The sequence below is a fragment of the Leucoraja erinacea genome, chromosome 4 (genome assembly GCF_028641065.1).
Source record: "Leucoraja erinacea ecotype New England chromosome 4, Leri_hhj_1, whole genome shotgun sequence".
Lineage (NCBI taxonomy): Eukaryota > Metazoa > Chordata > Chondrichthyes > Rajiformes > Rajidae > Leucoraja > Leucoraja erinaceus.
This window is the reverse complement of record NC_073380.1, coordinates 38,151,086-38,157,085: the sequence shown is the minus strand read 5'-3', so window position 1 is coordinate 38,157,085 and position 6,000 is coordinate 38,151,086.

The window sequence follows — 6,000 nt, the reverse complement described above, 5'->3', positions numbered from 1 at the left end:
ACAACACTATGACCGACTATAATTAGGATTCTATTTTTGTACGGAGTATCTTTCAGGGGAAGAATTCTGACTTGCTTATCCAAGTATTTAAGTAAATACCCTTAGACTGGTCCAGCAAGCCACTCAGTTTCCATTTGATCTATATTGAACTAGAGAATTAATAAAGAAAACACGTGCAGCATCGACCTTGTTACCAAATTCTAATGCCGCAACGTTGCTCCCAGACAAATTGACCTTGCACAGTCCTCCTCATTAACATCTTGTAACCTGTGTCCAAATTATGAAAGCTGCCCCACGGAGTCATCAAGCAAGCAACTTGACAGAGTTGTCACCAAAGATTCACATTTTACAGACATCCATCAGTCCATTGTGTCCCACTGTCATGTCTCAACCTCCAGAAGTGAAAGCATTGTGTGTTACGCAGGCAGAAGGGATTAGCCCTGGGAGTCTTTAGACTTTACAGTGCAAATAACAGGCTATTTGGCCTACCGGGTCCACGGCGACCAGCAATCACCCCATACATTAACACTATCCTACATGCGAGTGACAATTTTATATTTTTTACCAAAGCCAATTAACCTACAATTAACCTGTATGTCTTTGGAGTGTGGGACGCATCTGGAGAAAATCCACGTGATCACTGGGAGAATGTACAAACTCCATACAGACAGCACCCAAGGTCAAGATTAAACCTAGATCTCTGGTGCTGTAAGGCAGCAACTCTACTATTAAGTCACTGTGCCATCCCATTTTTTTCTGTGGTGAAAACAGGCAAGATCTTGCAAACCCAATAAAGTCTCATAGCATAAGGTCAAACAAGGGCATTTCTTCCTGACTACCAACTGCCCTTCCCATATTGAACAATCATATAACCATATAACAATTACAGCACGGAAACAGCCCATCTCGGCCCTTCTAGTCCATGCCGAACACCTAGTCCCATCTACCTGCACTCAGACCATAACCCTCCATTCATTTCCTGTCCATATACCTATCCAATTTATTTTTAAATGATAAAATCGAACCTGCCTCCACCACATCCACTGGAAGTTCATTACACACAGCTACCCGAGTAAAGAAGTTCCCCCTCATGTTACCCCTAAACTTTTGTCCCTTAATTCTCAAGTCATGTCCTCTTGTTTGAATCTTCCCTACTCTCAATGGGAAAAGCTTATCCACGTCAACTCTGTCTATCCCTCTCATAATTTTAAAGACTTCTATCGTCCCCCCTTAACCTTCTGTGCCCCAAAGAATAAAGACCGATCTTGTTCAACCTTTCTCTGTAACTTAGTTGCTGAAACCCAGGCAACATTCTAGTAAATCTCCTATGTACTCTCTCTATTTTGTTGACATCTTTCCTATAATTTTGCGACCAAAATTGTACACCATACTCCAGAATTGGTCTCACCAATGCCTTGTACAATTTTAACATTGCATCCCAACTTCTATACTCAATGCTCTGATTTATAAAAGCCAGCACACCAAAAGCTTTCTTTACCACCCTATCTACATGAGATTCCACCTTCAGGGAACTATGCACAGTTATTCCTAGATCCCTCTGTTCAACTGCATTCCTCAATTCACTACCATTTACCATGTATGTCCTATTTTGATTTGTCCTGCCAAGATGTAGCACCTCACACTTATCAGCATTAAACTCCATCTGCCATCTTTCAGACCACTCTTCCAATGGCCTAAATCTCTCTGTAGACTTTGAAAATCTACTTCATTATCCACAACACCACCTATCTTAGTATCATCTGCATACTTACTAATCCAATTTACCACACCATCACCCAGATCATTGATGTATATGACAAACAACAGTGGACCCAACACAGATCCCTGAGGCACCCCACTAGTCACCGGCCTCCAACCTGACAAACAGTTATCCACCATTACTCTCTGGTATCTCCCATTCAGCCACTGTTGAATCCATCTTGCTATTCCACTTTTAATACCCAACAATTGAACCTTCTTAACCAACCTTCCATGTGGAACCTTGTCAAAGGCCTTACTGAAGTCCATATAGACAATATCCACTGCTTAACCCTCATCAATTTCCCTAGTAACCTCTTCAAAAAATTCAAGAAGATTAGTCAAACATGACCTTCCAGGCACAAATCCATGTTGACTGTTCCTAATCAGACCCTGTTTATCCAGATGCTTATATATATTATCTCTAAGTATCCTTTCCATTAATTTTCCCACCACTGACGTCAAACTAACAGGTCTATAATTGCTAGGTTTACTCTTAGAACCCTTTTAAACAATGGAACAACATGCGCAGTACGCCAATCCTCCAGCACCATTCCCATTTCTAATGACATTTGAAATATTTCTGTCATAGCTCCTACTATTTCTACACTAACTTCCCTCAATGTCCTAGGGAATATCCTGTCAGGACCTGGAGACTTATCCACTTTTATATTTTTCAAAAGTGTCAGTACTTCCTCTTCTTTGATCCTCATAGTTTCCATAGCTACCCTACTTTTTTCCCTTACCTCACATAATTCAATATCCTTCTCCTTTGTGAATACCGAAGAAAATAAAGTGTTCAATATCTTCCCCATCTCTTTTGGTTCTGCAGATAGCTGTCCACTCTGACTCTCTAATGGACCAATTTTATCCCTCGTTATCCTTTTGCTATTAATATAGCTGTAGAAACCCTTTGGATTTACTTTCACCTTACTTGCCAAAGCAACCTCATGTCTTCTTTTAGCTTTTCTAATTTTTTTCTTAAGATTCTTTTTACATTCTTTATACTCCTCAAGCACCTCAGTTACTCCATGCTGCCTATAATTATTGTAGATCCCTCTCTTTTTCCGAACCAAGTGTCCAATTTCTCTTGGAAACCATGGCTCTTTCCAATTATTACTCTTTCCTTTCAACCAAACAGGGACATAAAGATTCTGTACTCTTAAAATGTCACCTTTAAATGTCCTCCATTTCTTTACTACATCCTTCCCATAAAATAAAATGTCCCAATTCACTCCTTTTAAATCCTTTCGCATCTCCTCAAAGTTAGCCTTTCTCCAATCAAAAATCTCAACCCCAGGTCCAGTTCTGACCTTCTCCATAATTATATTGAAACTAATGGTATTGTGATCACTGGACCCGAAGTGCTCCCCAACACATACCTCCGCCACCTGTCCCGTCTCATTTCCTAACAGGAGGTCCAGCACTGCTCCTTTTCTAGTAGGTACCTCTATGTATTGCTGCAAAAAAACTATCCTGCACCCATTTTACAAACTCCAAACCATCCAGCCCTTTTACAGAATGTGTATCCCAGTCTATGTGTGGAAAATTGAAATCTCCCACAATTACTGCTTTGTGCTTACTACTAATATCTGCTATCTCCTTACATATTTGCTCTTCCAATTTTCGCTCCCCATTTGGTGGTCTATAATACACCCCTATAAGTGTTACTACACCTTTCCCATTTCTCAGTTCCACCCTAATAGCCTCCCTAGACAAGCCCTCTAATCTATCCTGCCAAAGCATTGCTGTAATATCTTCCCTGACAAGCAATGCAACACCTCCACCTCTTGCCCCTCCAATTCTATCACACCTGAAGCAACGAAATCCTGGAATATCTAGTTTCCAATCACAGCCATCCTGCAACCATGTTTCACTAATCGCCACAACATCATACTTCCAGGTGTCAATCCAGGCTCTAAGTTCATCCACCTTTCTTACACTGCTCCTAGCATTAAAATATACACATTTAAGAAACCCACCACCTCTTATTCTCTGTTTATTTTCCTTCTTTCTCCCCTACATGTTGGGTCTGAGTGCTTCCTTCTCTGCCTTCTGCCTCACACACTGTCTACTAGCTTTCTCTATTTGACTAGCTGTCCCTCCCCCCAACCGTTCTTGTTTAAAGTCTCCCCAGTAGCCTTTGCAAATCTCCCCGCCAGGATATTGGTTCCCCTCGGGTTCAAGTGCAACCCGTCCTTTTTGTACAGGTCACACCTTCCCCAAAAGAGGTCCCAATGATCCAGAAACTTGAATCCCTGCCCTCTGCACCAGTCCCTCAGCCACGCATTTATCCTCCATTCCTACTCTCACTGTCGCGTGGCACAGGCAGTAATCCTGAGATTGTTACGTTTGCGGTCCTTCTCCTTAACTCTCTTCCTAATCCCTAAATTCTCCTTTCAGGACCTCCTCTCTTTTTCTACCTATGTCATTGGTACCTATATGTACCACAACCTCAGGCTCCTCTCCCTCCCATTTCAGGATATCTTGGACACGTTCAGACACATCCCAGACCCTGGCACCAGGGAGGCCAACTACCATCTGGTTCTCCTGAATGCCTCCACAGAATTGCCTATCTGACCCCCTGACTATAGAGTCCCCTATTACTATTGTCCTCCTATTCTTTTCCCTACCCTTCTGAGCAACAGGACCGGTCTCTGTGCTGGAGGCCCGGCCGCTGTCACCACCCCCAGGTAGGCTGTCCCCCTCAACAGTGCTCAAACAGGAGTACTTATTTCCAAGGTGTACAGCCATCGGAGTACTCTCTAGTCCCTGCCTCTGCCCCTTGCCCCTACTAACCGTGACCCACTTGTCTGCTTCCCTTGGTCTTGGAGTGACCACCTCTCTATAACTCCTCTCTATGACCTCCTCACTCTCCCTGACCAGACAGAGGTCATCGCGCTGCTGCTCCAGGTTCCTAATAAGGTCCCTTAGGAGCCCCATCTTGATGCACCTGGCGCAAATGTGGACGTCTGAAAGGCTATCAGACTCCATGACTTCCCACATCTGACATCCAGAACAATAAACTGCCCTGGCCCTCATACTGCCCCCTTACCCAGGATACAATGCAAAGTGTTGGAAGAAATCAGCAGGGCCGGCAGTATCTAGGGTTACTCCCAATCAGCTGCTTCCTCTAGTCCGCTTCCACCAATCAACAGCTTCCTCTAGACCACTTATTTTGAAGTGTGATGGAACGTTGCAGAGTGGGCAACGCTGCACCAACTGCTCCTGGGCCTCTGTGGAACAAAGCCCCACACTCCCTTTGTAAATTCATCGCCCGGACGCCGCTCCAACCGCTCCTGGGCCTCTGTGGAACAAAGCCCCACGCTCCCTTTGTAAATTCATCGCCCGAACGCTGCTACACCGCTTCTGGGCCTCTGTGGAACAAAGCCCCGCGCTCCCTTTGTAAATTCATCGCCCAGACACTGCTCCAACCGCTCCTGGGCCTCTGTGGAACAAAGCCCCACGCTCCCTTTGTAAATTCATCGCCCGGACGTTGCTCCAACCGCTCCAACCGCTCCTGGGCCTCTTGGGTTCCTTGGAGAAAACATCAGAAATAGTAAAGGCACTGAATGCACTCTGGATGGAGGACTTCAATGCCCATCACCAAGAGTGGCCGGGTAGTTCAAGCACTAACTGAACCAGCAGAAGCTTGAGGAAGGTAGCTGCCCGACTGAGTTTGTGGCAGGTGATGGGTGAGTCATCACCAGGTATATACCTATTTGTAACTTCATCCCCTAAATGGATGACTGAAACACACTCAACTATGTGTAGGAAGGAACTGCAGATGTTGGTTTAAACCAAAGATGGACACAAAATGCTGGAGTAACTCAGCGGGGCAGGCAGCATCTCTAGAGAGAAAGAATGGGTGACGTTTCGGGTTGAGACCCTTCGAGTCACGGGAAAGGGGAACGAGAGATATAGACAATGATGTAGAGATATAAATAACAAATGAATGAAAGATACGCAAAAAAGTAACAATGGCAAAAGAAACAGGCCTTTGTTAGCTGTAGCTACTGTAGGTGAGAATGAAAGTTGGTATGACTTGGGTGGGGGAGGGTTGGAGAGAGAGGAATGCAGGGATTACTTGAAGTTTGAGAAATCAATATTCATACCCTTTGGGTTGTAAGCTGTCCAAGCGAAATATGAAATGCGGTTCCCATATTGAACCAGAGAAAGAATAAACAGAATAAATAGTTCAGCTTTGACCTTGGTACTAAATTCAAATACAGCAACGCCGCT